Raw genomic sequence first — 14,821 nt, forward strand, 5'->3', positions numbered from 1 at the left:
CGGAGCCATTCTTCCCAACGATTGCCCGCTAGCACTCGTCTGAACTGGATATTAAGGGGGGTAGATTGAAAGACCGATGCAACGACCACCTCACGCGTTGAACAATGCGGTACAAAGAAGGGTATTGGATGGCTAAGGGTGTGTCACCGAGCCAAGTATCCTCCCAGAAACGTGTACTCGTGCCGTTTCCAATAACAAACTTTGTCCTATTAAACAATGCCTGCTTGACCTTCATGAGACCCTTCCAGAAGGGCGAGTCGGTCGGCCGTACTGTGACCTGTGACAAAGTTTTTGACTGAAGGTACTTGCCACGAAGGATTTGAGCCCACATAGCATCATTCTCCGAAGAGAGCTTCCACAGCCACTTGCTAAGAAGGCATTTATTCTTAATTTCGAGATTCTCAATACCTAGACCCCCTTGGTCTTTCGGTCTACAGATGATATCCCACTTAGCAAGCCGATATTTTCTTTTAAGCTCATCACCCTGCCAAAAGAACCGCGATCTATAGAAGTCCAGTCTCTTCCTAACACCAACTGGTACCTCAAAGAACGATAGAAGAAACATCGGCATACTCGTGAGCACCGAATTAATTAGGATTAATCGGCCTCCATATGACATGAGCTTGCCCTTCCAGCAGCTCATTTTCTTCTCAAATCGGTCCTCGATGCACTTCCATTCTCTGTTTGTCAGCCTACGATGGTGGATAGGAATCCCCAAGTATGAGAATGGTAGCTCTCCCAACTCACATCCAAACAATTGCCTATAAGCATCCTGTTCATCTTTGGCCCTACCAAAACAGAACAGCTCGCTCTTATGAAAGTTGATCTTTAGCCCGGTCAATTGTTCGAATAGGCATAACACCAGCTTCATATTTCTCGCCTTAGCCAAATCATGCTCCATAAAGATGATTGTATCATCAGCGTACTGTAGGATAGAGACACCTCCATCAATAAGATGAGGCACCAATCCACCTACTTGACCATTTTCCTTAGCCCTTCCTATCAAAACTGCCAACATATCCACCACAATGTTAAACAAGATAGGGGACATCGGGTCTCCTTGTCTTAGGCCTTTATGTGTCTGGAAGTAGTGGCCTATGTCATCATTAACTCTAATTCCCACACTACCTTTTTGCGTAAATGATTCAACCTGTCGGCGCCAGGCTTCATCAAAACCTTTCATACGCAAAGACTGTTGGAGAAATGGCCATTTGACCTTATCATACGCTTTCTCGAAATCCACCTTAAAAATCACTCCATCTAATTTTTTAGACTGGATTTCATGGAGCGTTTCATGCAGGACTACCACCCCTTCAAGGATATTTCTGTCCGGCATGAAAGCGGTTTGGGACTGTTGCACTACAGAATGTGCAATCTGTGTGAGTCTGTTAGTCCCGACCTTGGTGAAAATTTTGAAACTAACATTAAGGAGACAGATCGGCCTGAATTGCTCAATTTTCACAGCATCCGTCTTCTTAGGAAGTAGTGTGATAGTCCCAAAATTCAAGTGGAATAATTGAAGCTGTCCAGAGAACAGATCATGGAACATAGGTAGTAAATCCCCCTTAATAATGTGCCAGCACTTCTTATAGAACTCAGCCGGGAAACCATCGGTCCGGGAGCCTTATTATTCTTCATCTGTGTAATAGCATCAAAAACCTCCTTCTCCGAGAACGGGGCAACCAGAATCTCATTATCAGCAGCCGATAGCTGAGGTACATCCTCAGTTCTGGACTCATCAAGGGACACAGTATTATCCTCCGGAGGTCCAAATAACTGCTTATAATAGTCGGTAATGTATGTTTTTAGGTTATCCTGACCTAAAATAGTACCCTCGTCCTGCTCAAGCTGAAAGATTCGCTTCTTTCTGTGTTTGCCATTAGCTATCAAATGGAAGAACTGAGTATTCGCGTCCCCCTGGACCACTTTGCGTACTTTAGGATGCAAAGCCCACTTCAGTTCTTCTTCGCGGAGTAGTTCTTTTAACCTCTCCTCTGCCTCATTTTTAACCTAAAGCTCTGCTGGTGACAAAATATTGGATTCGGCCTGAATGTCCAGGTCCAGTATAAGAGTCAGGAGTCTATCCTTTTCAATCTTATACACACCGCTAAGGTGCTTAGCCCAACCCCGTAAGAAGCTTCTCAAGTTCCTAATCTTATTCTGCCATCGCTCAATAGCAGTTTTGCCTCGTACATCTTTAACCCATTCCCTGGCAATCAAATCTAGGAACCCCTCACGTTCAAACCATGACGTCTCGAAGGAGAAGGTGTTCTTGTTACCCACGTGGTTCGGCTCCCCTGAGTCCATAAACAATGGGGTATGATCAGATATTCCCCTCGAAAGAGCTTGCACCGTAACCAGCGGGAATTTTTGTTCCCACTCCACGCTCGCAAGAACTCGATCAAGTTTTTCGTAGGTTGGGTTTGGCAGAGCGTTAGCCCATGTAAACTTTCGACCAGAGAGCTCTATCTCTCTCAGATCCAAGCTTTCGATAATGGTGTTGAACATGAAGGACCATCTGCCATCAAAGTTATCATTGTTCTTCTCCTCTCTCCTCCTAATGATATTGAAATCACCTCCAACTAAGATTGGCAGCTGCTCTGACCCACAGATTCGAACAAGGTCCGCGAGAAACTCCGCTTTAAACTCTGGCTGTGCGGCACCATATACCGCCACCAAAGCCCAGTTAAAGCCATCAATCCTAGACCTAACTCGAAACTTTACCGCGAAGTCGCCCATCACTACACTACGGACTTGAAGCGAATCGCATCTCACACCTAGTAAGATACCACCCGATCTTCCTCTCGGAGGGAGGCAATGCCAATCGAAATCAATACCACCGACCAGAGAGGAGAGAAACTGCGGTGCAAAGTTATCTCTACCCGTCTCTGATAGAGTAACAAAATCTAGCTTCTGCTCTAAAGCTGTCTCAGCCAGGAATCTTCTTTTAGCCAAGTCCTTCAGACCTCTGCTATTCCAAAAAATTCCTCTCATAGTTCATCATGGAATTTTTTGGTGGTTCGAATCCTAGAACTCCTACGAACTACGGAATCGGATAGATCTTCCGTTTCCACTTACGCTTAGGTTTACTAAGCTCAGTCACCCGGTCCTCATGACCGGGTTCACAAATATTACTAGCATCATTCTCTAGGGGTACATCATCTTCCTCAGCGTCATGATTGGGGGGTGCTAGATCCGCACACAGACTATCAAGCACTCTAACCCCTAACGCATCGATCTCATCATCATTCATTGGTTTAACTGCTACAAGATTGCGAATAGTCTCTAAAGCACGGTCCGCCTCCAAATCTAAAATATCATTCACCGAATTGGTAATCTCACTATCCGTAGCACCTAGTGAAACTCCTAATTGGTTTGCATTATTTATAATGTCCTCATTAGAAAAATGCAATAGGGAATTAGACAAGTTGACGGACATACCAGAAGATAAAGCAGCCTCCTGAAGCTTGGCCGCCCTCATAGCGCACCGCTGCTGCATATCGTCCACCTCAGGGATGTTGAGGATGTGAGCACTCATATGTCTCCCCTCGGAGATAGGGTCCGGGATCCCACCAAACGCGATCACCTCCTCCCTAGTATAACCTGGCACCGAAACCCTGAAAGGTGGTGCCGAAGTTACCAGAGATGGCGTCCGCGGGCTCCCGATCCCCTTAGACGGGTGCCCCACACCAGGTAGTGGGGAAGAGTGGATGACAGGGGCCTCCTGCCCGCGCCCTCCTCCCGCCACAGCCGCCAGCTCAGACGGCGTAGCCATCGGCGAGGTGGTCCTCCTGACCATCGGTGTAGAGGGAGGAGACAGGGCCTCCTGCCCCGGCGTCCCCCCAAACGCAGCAGCTGCTACAGTGGTTGTGACCACCAACGGAGTAGGAGTCGAGGCCGCCTGCCTCGGGCTCCCTCTCCCAGCAGTAGCCAACCCCCTCTGGGCCGTCGCCACCGGCGACTCCGGCATCGGTATGGGGATGGGGGAAGACAGGACTCCCTGTCCCGAACCCCCTCCTCCACACCCCATCGTGCCTGCAATCGCCGACACCAAAGTCACGTCCGCGGGAGGCGGCAGACCAAGAGAACCATCCACCGGCCTCCTCTCCGTAGCGCCGCCCAAAGAACTCACCTGACGATCAGCAGACAAACCAGTTTCCCCCTCGAACTCCAATGGAGGGAGCGTGTGCTCAAGATAATCACCAGACTCCAGCCGGTCACTCCATAGACTGGGAGGTGCCGAGGCTGGCTCAAAAGACTCAAAACGCAGAGTAGTCATGGGTACCGCCGGTGAAACTGTGGGCTCAGCCCCGGATCCATTCCCAGGCAACTGAGAGGCTGTGTGAGAACCGTTAGATCCCTCTCGCATGGGCTCATCTAACGGTGCCCCCTTAGCCCCCGCATTACCATCCCTGTCGTGCATGTCAACATCTTTACCATTAACTGCATCATCGAATAAATCGGTGTCCTCAAACTCAATATCTAACGGGAACACCTCTCCCTTATAGGTCCAGTTGACCTTATCAGGCACAAACTCAATATCTAGAACGCTTACTAAAAGCCGGGCTACCCCATTGGCACGTGTGAAAGCCATATCCACTTCTTCTGTCTTTCCAACCATAATGCCCAAACTGGCCACCACGCGAGCATCCTGCAGAGGCTTAGAAGGAGCCCCTAAAAACCACAACCAAACCTGTGTAAGCGGCCCTTAGGCTCAACCTGTTTCCACTCGTTAAACTCCAGGATACACTTAGTACCGGGAACTTTACACAAGCCAAAACTCAACAATCTCTACAAGTCATCCACAGACGGGAAATCAACCTTAAAAACCCTGTCCTCGATGAGCACCAAATCCCATACAAAATCACCGGGAGCTAGCTCCTGAAGCCTCCTCATAATCTGTGCCTCAGTCACCTCGCCCTGGGTCGCTCTCACAATCCCAGTAGTCAAACTCGGGTTATCCTCCGGGACCTCTCTCGCCTCCCGGGACTCAAAAAACATAAGCTCAGCACAGTAGACTCCATAGATATTCAGAGTCGGAGGTAGGTCACGCAATAACGGGCACTCCCTCGAGTCATGTGCAAGCTTGCCACATGACTCGCACAGCTGGGCCACACACTCAGCAATGAAGTGGCCCTTCTCACCACAACGATAGCAAATCATCCTCTCCTTCTTACGAGCATATTTGGACGCCCTCTCGGCATCAGACCTGTCGGTAGCCTCATCCACCGTCCCAGCCCCAGGAACCTCAACACTTGCCAAAGCATTCACCACCTCCATCGCCTGTGAAGGAAGCTCTGAGGACGTATGCTGAACATCCTCTGTAGCATCTGTAGGAACAGCAACCCTAGGCAGGGTCGGGCGGCGAAATCTCCCACGGCCGCCACCCCGACCACCATGATGGCCACGAAAGCCTCCTCTCTGACGGTGATCCGGGCCGGAGGCCCCCTCAACAAAACCGCCTGTCGGGCCAAGAAACAGTCTCCCGACCCGTCGTTCTGCCAAGCGTAACCACGCCCTCCTCCCGTAGAAGAGGAGCCTCGGTGCTGTCCTTCACCATACGCATCATACCCATCATCCCCCCACTGTCGTCGGGGCGGATCATTGGGCTCATTGTTGTTCGTCTGATTCTGACCGGACCGGTTTTGTGCCGGCCTTGCAACGTAGTGGGGCGGTGGTTTGCCTGTGGTCACCGGCGCGCCTCCAACAGGCCTAGGTCCTCCGCCGCGGCCAGCCGAGTTCTCAGCATTTGCGCCCGGTGCGGGAGGCCGAGGGCCTCCACGTCCCATAGCCTGGGGAACATGTGACGCAGCAGCTGGCGCCGGTGGTCTCAAACCACCCCGTCCGGCTGCATGGGCTAAGGGCCCCGCGCCCGGCGCCGGCGGCCTTGGGCCACCTCTCCCGGCAGCCTGGTGCAAAGAAGCCTGCCCCGGAGGCCGCGCACCCGATGCTGGAGCGCCTCTGCCAGAAGCAGCGGTCGCGACAGCCCCCACCGTCGGCGTCATTTGGCCGTGCTGCACCTGGGCTCCGCGTCCGGCAGCCGCCACGGGTGGAGGAGCCGCACCACCCCGCCCCGCTGCGCCCGAGGAGGGCCTCTTGGCTGGCGGCGGCACATCCCCACGGCCAGCCATGCCCAGCAGCGGCCTTACTCTCCGCGCCCGGCGTGATCCACAGGAAGGGAAACCCCTCGTTCCAGCCTTGCGAACCCTAGGACACGGCGGCGCACGAACCAGAAGGATACGATCTCCCTCGTACGTGCATGCGGTGTTACCGGGTCGAGAAGATGCCTCGGCCGTACCAGGCACGTCGGGATCAGCGAGCGTAACGCGGCGCTCCTGGGCCACATACCCAGTCGCAGCCTGCCCAACCCGGCCTTCGTGAACACCCCCATGATGGGCCTCATACCCATGCAGGGTCTCACCATCGGCCCACTTCTCCACGACACCTTCTTGGCCCAGAAGGAAATTCAAACGAGCCTCCCTGGCCGCCCGGATCTCGGCCGCCGCCCGGATCTCCGGCACCGGCGGCGCTGGCTCCGGGCTCCCTCTCTTCTTCTTCTTCTTACGCACTAGACTCCAATCATCTTGTGGGAAGAAATCTGACAGAGTAATCGGTTGGATACATACCTTAGGTAGAGGCCCCTTCCAAGGCCGGATCGCCGACGCCACCGTCCTCCGGTGGATTATCCGGCGAACCACCTCGACCCGATCCTCAGCCTGCAGCCCAATCCGCGCCGGATCATCTCCTGGCACAAATTCGTCGACCAACGCAGCAACTTCTTCCTCCGAGTATCCAGGTGTATAGGCTTCGCAGATCACATCAGATGGCGTTGGCGAGTAGTCCGTCGTCGATCCACCCGCCGGCTCCTCGTCGTCGTTGTCCTCGTCATCCGAGTCTGCAAGCACCCAAAACCGCCCTCCAACACGGCTCGCAGGCATAGCCGCAGGGTCCGGCCGCCGGCTAGCGACGGCCGCCGCGGGCGGGTCTCGAGTCGCCTCCCGAGTCGCCTCCAGGAGTGTTATCAGCAAGGATGCTCCAACGATATGTCACATTTTACAGCTAAGTGTAACCAAGAACACGCTAAAATCTCCCCTGAGCAGTCCTGCTGCCGACCAAGCCCATATCTCCTGGTCAACCTTCTGAAAAACCAACTGTGCCGATGGAAGGTTTCCGTCGAAAACGATGGCTTTTCTCTTCGATAGCTCCCAAAGCACGTGGCATAATGAAGGATCGAAGATTCTTCTGCTTCTACTGCTCGTGGCCAACACTTGTGTTGCTGCGCCACTCAACGATGGAGTCAGTCGGCATCGACACCTGTCCGGCTTCCCAACGCCGGGATAACGGCAAACCACACCTGTCGGGGCGTAACACTTCCTTGCCGAGAAGTTTCCATCAAGCTCTCAACCCCATCTGACCACATCAGCGGCCATATGATTGAGCTGCACGGTAAGCAACGCTGACTATTGTTGCAGTAGCTCCCCGTAGTTGAGGGTCGGTCCAATATCCAAAGCCAAGAAATTGTTTTGGAGGCCAGACGCCACCGTCTTCCCTGCACGAACGAACCCTGGGAGTAATACGAGCGGAGATCAAGGGGGCCAGCTCCTCGATGAGATAACCATTCAACCACGTGGTGGTGCCTGGGGCGCATGGTCGTTTTCAAATGTTGTAGACACTTGCGTAGAAATAACTCTCTTGGTTTCAATCGTATTGAAGCGGAATCAGATTCACTTCAAGTAACTAATTTATGTTCTGGTCATACAAGATGGTGGGAGGAAGCTGCAACACTATTTACAGAATGTGTGGACATAGGTACTGTGATTGGGGAGGTTATTTTTAAGCATTGTTTTCGTTCATGTAATAAACGACTTATATGCTTGCTAATTATAGTTCTTTTTTTGGAAGTGATAACTATAGTTTTTGTAACAAGTCTACTCTTACTTGGTTGGACGAGGCTCCTGACTTTATTGTCGGCACGCTCATAGACGATGTAAAGGTTTTTGTGATTTAATAAAGCTAGTCATGATGGCATTCCTAAAAAAATAAAACTATCACCAGTGTTGTACCGAGGTGCGGGGATATTATTAAATTTTACTTCCTTAGAGCGTCTACAGCCGGGCATCCCAAACCCTCCTCAAACGTCTGGGCTGACCGACACCCCTCATATTCAGTCCAACATGGGGCGGATATGGGGTGCCTGGGTGCACCCACCATTTTAGACCCGGCCCACACTGGCCCACCCGAACCCACATATATTCGTCCCCATCCGCTCGCCAGACCAAACGCTAGCCACTTCACACTCCTCTTCCCTCCACTCCCTCCGCCACCCGAGCTCACCTTCGGCGATTCCTGACCGTCTCCGGCATGGCGGGCAGCGGATTTGACTCCGATCAATCTGGATCCGTCGACTAGGGTGTCATCCCATGTGGGTTGGAGGAGGCAATGACGGTCTGCATTGCACTCCGCCGCTCTAGGGAGAACAGCGGCCGGCCGACAGAAGGATCTGCCCGGCACGACTCCATGATGTCGGCTCAACGGGCGCTCGGGTCAGTTCGATCATCGTGGTCCTGGCGGCCGGAAGGAGAGGATAAGGGCCGTCGAGGCCCATATAGCGGCAGAAATGGCGGCGACACGGGCGGCCGCAGAGGAAAAAGCCAGCCGTGCCCGCATTGTGAAGAAACGACAGCAGAGGAACACGCGCACCCTCGCCTGAGAGCAGAATCGGGCGGTCTTTGCCATGGCCGAACTGCCACCGAAGGAGGAGAAGGGCGACAACGATGATGAGGACAGCTCCAGCAACAAGCAGATCCGGCTTAATCCCTATTGCGTCTTCGACCGGTACTTCCGCGAGAAGGACGGCAAGGGCGCCGGGAAGGGCAAGGGCAGCGTGGGATGATCGCCACTATAGCCAAACATGCCAAATTTTGATAGTCCGATGGCATGTTAGTAGTGATGGAGTAGCGGGACAATGTGTGTAAATTCATCGACGTAGTTGCATGAGTTTGTATGGATTGAAGATATGATAATTGAGGTGTTAGGGTGTGAGAAGCAAATTTGAAACTTGACCGGTCAGTGTTTATGGACACGCCTGGGTCGTCCACAGGCGTTTGAGAGGCCGTGAGAGGCCAAATATGCAAAGCTCAGCAATAGATGCTCTTAGTATCGAAGTCTTGTCGAGACCAAGTCAACTGTAAAGATGGATCATAACAACATTTTAGGTGTAGATGTTTGTTGTTTGACGCCCCTAGTCATACACTTGATCATCCACATGTGAGTCAGTCGTTATTAATGAAGCAAATATTAAAGAGTATTCCCAAAAAAGAATATTAAAGAGTAAAGTGTATTTATCGTGAAGTGTGATTTTTTTTTATATAATCTTAGTCCTGAACTCTTAAGTCCAAATGGCAAATGGCAAATTAAGGTATTGCTTCATGGCCCTGCGTAGGCAGTGCATGGCGCGAGCCGATGATTTGCCTAGCCGTTTGAGTTAACTAAAAATATCTCCAGAGTAAAAAAAAACGTACGTTTGCACCTGAAAAGTTAATTAAATTGCGTCCAGAAAAGTGGAACCATGGAGAACAAATGCTATGCTGCAACAGGAATTGTATCATAAACTTTGCAATTAGAGTCGCAATACTAACCATCAATCTCATCAACGTACTAATAATGCTGTAATAGAAACATGATACTCATGTAGCAGTAGCACACGTCTTCACAGAACCATGGAAGACTTATCACGGCAAAACCAGCAGTGTTCAGACACAAGTACTCGGCATTAAAACTAAAGTTTCCCACAGCTTCTTCCATGGGTTTTAAAAAAAATAAACTATACCCATCACCGGTTTCATTTTAAAAAAAGAAAATTCTGATTTATTTCTGTGATACAAGTCATTATTTTCATATACTATGTACTCTTGTGGGGGAGCAGAAAGGTTTGCAGTAGGAAGAACTATTGAATTTATTAAACCTCTGGAGAAGGGGTAGACACTTGAACATGACTGTCAAACTGCACAGTACCAAACTAGATACATCCTTCCCCCTTTCAAACAAGGATGTCTAAACTGAACATACCAAACTGAGCCGCAACACTGTCATGCCTGCCATGCTACATCTCCCTCATGGAGTAACCCATGCAGCTTGAAATAGTTGGCTTACTGTTTTGCCTAAAATCCACTCCACCTTGAAACGGCGACCTTGCCAGCGACATGAGAGATTGCCTCCTTTGCTCCTTTGTAGCCGCATTCGGGAACGACGTAGGGGAAGTCACTGCAAAGAAGAATCCAAGAATATACCATCACACTCATGGAGGTATAGACGTATAGTGAAAATAGTCTGATGCAATGAAACTCCTATTGATGCGCTGATTGAACTCACCTTCCCCACATTATTCGGTTAGCTCCATAGCTTGAGATCACCCAAGCTGAGATGTGTCCTCATATGGATAAGCTTCTCTTGTGATCCGGAAAAGAGCTCTGTATTTGACGTAAACCTGTTGAAGTCAAGTAATGCGTCATTGCATCAGTGTTAATAAGGTGACACTGAACAGAAGAACCAAACATAGTACTGTAGCCAAGCAACTTCTGTTCGTTCAGGCACCAGACGTCATTCGATCTCTTTGGCTTAATTCTTAGTACAGTCACTTGACTATCAGCAAGTACTCCACCTCACAAAATGTTTTTATTAATCCCTGGTCCCTTTGTTCTGGTACTAGAAACTACGAATACTAGCTTTGACATATACTGGAAATATTCCCGCATAAAAAAAAATACTGGAAAGAGCTAACTTGCACAAGATTTCTTTTTCAGAAACTATTCATAATCATGCAAGAATATGAACCAGAGTTAGTTGAGCTGACTGTACAAGGGAACAGAATTAAGGAAGGTACCTGTGGGAATCTGGATAAGTTTAGAAATGAAGAGAATGCATTTTCTTCATCATCATTCCTGCATGTCAATGCAGAAGAAGTTAATATAGACGACAACATGGTAAGAATTACATTTTTCCAGTTTATGAACAAGCAGATACACAAGCTTACGTTGGTGGCTTGCAGAAAGCCATATGATCAAATATAACCGTAGTTGCGGGATAATCCGTACACAGCTCCTCTATTTGCTGAATGTATGAACTGATCCCCTGGATGAATAAACAACAAAAAAGAATAGGAAAATAACAAGTTCATGGAACAGAAGATATGTATTGTTTTACGAAGTAGCAGGGGATTTACATTTCACTGGATACTAATACATAACAGTAACTAACTTTTAATATTGCATCAGTTCTAGCTGCTTAGTGAAACAACAATGATCTCAAGCGTGCAATTTTTCTGCCTGGAACCTTATTGGAGCCCATGATGTGTACTTATCTTCTGTCAAGCTGTTAATTATTTTTTGTAGTTACAAAGTTTATTACCACTAGCAAATTTGCAGCAGAAACACATAATATTAATATGAAACCTAAAATTCAGTTGCAGCCATTACATAGTTTGAGTACACATGCATGTACTATAGGAATGCTCCTTTTACCTTCATCACCATTATTCCAACTGGTGCTCCAAGTTCTCCAGCCTTACCAAACAATGGTCAAACATATGATTAATAGGCTGAACAATGAGCACGCCGTCAACTCCAGCTTCATCCATACACTAGGGGAAAGAGAAACAAAATTTAAACTAATAATCTGACCGACATACTAGTCTCAAGTCTCAACAGTTTAATAAAAAAGAAGTGCTCGGATAAAGAAATATGAAACGCATATTGGAACTAATATTCGCAATACAGTTAGCAGCTTAGAAACAGAGGTCAACAGGTGCACGTGCAACTATTCAATTATCTTATGGAGCATATGTGGACCCATAATAAAAACCAAGTAGGAAATTAAGGTGTTTAATGTTTGGATTGTGCACTTCAAATAAACTTTATGTTTGAACTATGTATTTTTGTTATCAACAAATGTTATTTACATGTGATGTTTATGTATATGATTAACGTGGATGAATTTGCATGGATTTGGGTTTATGTACTAGGGTGTGGTCGGGCAAGACATATAAGTGGTCGTCCAGCGTTGTTCGGGTCGCGCCCACATATCCACGGACGTTTAGGTCTGCGGATTTGATATGCAGGGGCGTAGCTATGTACAGCTAGCCGGTGTCACTGGCACCGGGTCCAATTTGCACTTATTTAATATAATCCATTGATTTAGTGTGTAGGTCATTGATTGTTTCAAATGTAGGCATGTTTTTCTCCTATATGAACACTGGGTAATTTTTAATCTGGGTCCGCCCCTGTTGATATGTCATGTTATAGATGCTCTAAGGTGCATACAAGCACTGGCGTAGGCAGAAAATCTCAACGCCCCAGGCCAGCCTTCTTGGCACAGTACATATTGTAGCTACAGTACACAACTGTAGCTACAGTGTCCCAAAGGATTTCATCTCCACGGCCAGGGCAGCCCTAGGCCTGGCTACGCCACTGCATACAAGTGATACGTATGTTTATCATTTTGCATGCCTCCTGCTACCCCCTAAAAAAACCATGCATGTGGCTGCACGCGCACGTATTTTTTGTTTTAATTTTGAAACAAACTCGAACGCGGCAGGCAACCAGATTACTAAGCAAAGATTAGACAACGACCAAGCACCGGGCCACGCTTGCAAATCTCTCCTACTTCGTGCGATCTATCAGCGGAGTCGTTCGTCCATCTCCCCCACGTAGAAGGTATAGTATTCTAGAAGGAGAAGTGGTCGGGCATACATGTCGTCGACGCATGTGACCGTGTACGTACAGGACAACCACAGGAGGGGAGAGCGTGTGGGGTGGGACATGAACGCGTCTCCGCGCGACATTCGATGCCTGTCTGCTTGCCTGCTCCGGCTGCCAAAAGAAAAGCTGCCGCACACGGCCAGGGATCACGTGGGTCGATCGTACGCGGGGTTATTGGTTCGGCGCACCGCGGGACCGGGAGACGCTTACACCAGCTCCACACGCTCTTGGCAGGTTTGGAGTTGGACCTTGTGTGTAGTGGTAGTACAAACAATGCAAGATGCAACTGCCAAGCCAGACAGTGTGATGACCGCTTAAAGCTTTGGTAAAGAGAGAGGGCAGAGCCAAAAGATGGGGGAAGAGAGAAGAAGCCAAGGGGGCAAATCGTAGCACGAGCCGGCGAGCTTTATCGATCCATCGGATCCACGTCCCTCACGTTCTTCGCCGACCGCCCCGCCTATGCAGAGCATCGTACATACACGCGCCTGGCGGCCTGATCCTACGGTTGCACGTTGCAGCGGGGGTGGACAACGGAATGCCAAAGTTGCCGTCGTTGGGTTGGGTGGGTGCCACTTCCACAAGAAGATGCATACAGGTGCCTCTTCCCTTCCATGTTGGACGACGACGACGAAGCACCGGGCCACACATTCAAATCTCTCCTACTCTGTGCGATCTATCGGCGGGTCCGTTCGTCCGTCTCCCCAACCACGTAGAACGTAGAGTACTCTAGAAGAAGTGGCCTGGCATACATGAATGCCCTCGACATATACGACCGTGTACGTACAGGGCAGCCACAGGAACCACATGCGTGGCGTGCATGCACTGCAGCGCTTGCAGAGCCGGCCCAAATGATTTTGGGGCCCGGGGCGATGTAAAATAAATATTTTTTACATACTAAACTTTTATACTTATTTAAACTATGTGTACCATATTATAATTTAAATTAATATAATTTTTTATTACTTAGTCACATAAAAATGTTTTTAAATAATAGTTATATTATCCATTGGTACACAATTGTAATGTATATCATTTAATTTTTGTACTCTACAAAATTTAAATTGCATGATTAACCAAAAATTCTCTTTCTTGTTTAAAATCATTCAAATTAATTTTCTAATATTGCATAAACTATATATTTTAGTGAACAACTGCATAAACTATATAGTATATATATGTGTGTGTGCTCATATATCTTTTAATATTATTAAATAACATGTTAAATATTTATTAATTATACATACTAACAAATATTTTAGTGGTGGTTTCTAGTACCATATTCATAAAAACTTCTAATATATAACGAATATAACTTGCAAGTTGAATTCAATGATAGAATCATCAAAGAACCAAGAATGTTGTGGATTGTACTTCTGCGCATGATTTGATTATCTGACATGCTTATCTAGATTCACTTGGTTTGATTTGGTGAAAATGAGATCTCCTACCCATTTCCCAAATGAAAAATTGTGCATCTGGGAAGTAGGCATCTCATTCATAGGCAAGAGCAGGCCGGCCTGAAGGCATGAACTGAAGGCTTTAAAAATTGAAATCTTGTTATCATATATTTCATTGTGATACTAAGACATCCATAATAAAGCGAGACTAGCATATTTAAACTCAATTTGCTAGTCGGTTTGGTTTTCCTCCGCATGGTGTAAAGTATTACTATGTGGTGTGTATTTGCGCTCCTTCAAATTGAGGCTCTATTTTATGCATTGAATAATCTTCAAGTGCAATGTATAATTATATAGTGTTTAGAAGTTTTTCTTTGAGGGGTATATAGTGTTTAGAAGTATAATTTGTAGTTGGGGCCCTCCCATCTTGGGGTCCGGTGCGGTCGTCCCTTTTGCCTGGCCTATGGGCCAGCCCTGAGCGCTTGTCGTTCTAGTGTAGCGAGGGAGGGGGGACATCCGATGCTTGCCTGCCTACTCTGGCTGCCAAAAGGAAAGCTGCCGCGTGCGGCCAGGGATCTCGTGGGTCAATCGTACGCGGGGTTATTGGTTTGGCGTAGCGCGGGACTGGGAGACACTTACACCAACTCCACACGCTGTTGGTAGGCTTTG

General features: G+C 48.4%; 1 pseudogene; it reads right to left on the reverse strand.

Annotated features, from left to right (window-relative positions):
* Positions 1-9,882: 9,882 nt before the first annotated feature.
* On the reverse strand, positions 9,883-11,684 carry LOC123067756 (uncharacterized; annotated as a pseudogene).
* Positions 11,685-14,821: the final 3,137 nt, after the last annotated feature.

Source organism: Triticum aestivum, chromosome 3B (assembly GCF_018294505.1).
Source record: "Triticum aestivum cultivar Chinese Spring chromosome 3B, IWGSC CS RefSeq v2.1, whole genome shotgun sequence".
NCBI classification, from domain to species: Eukaryota; Viridiplantae; Streptophyta; class Magnoliopsida; order Poales; family Poaceae; genus Triticum; species Triticum aestivum.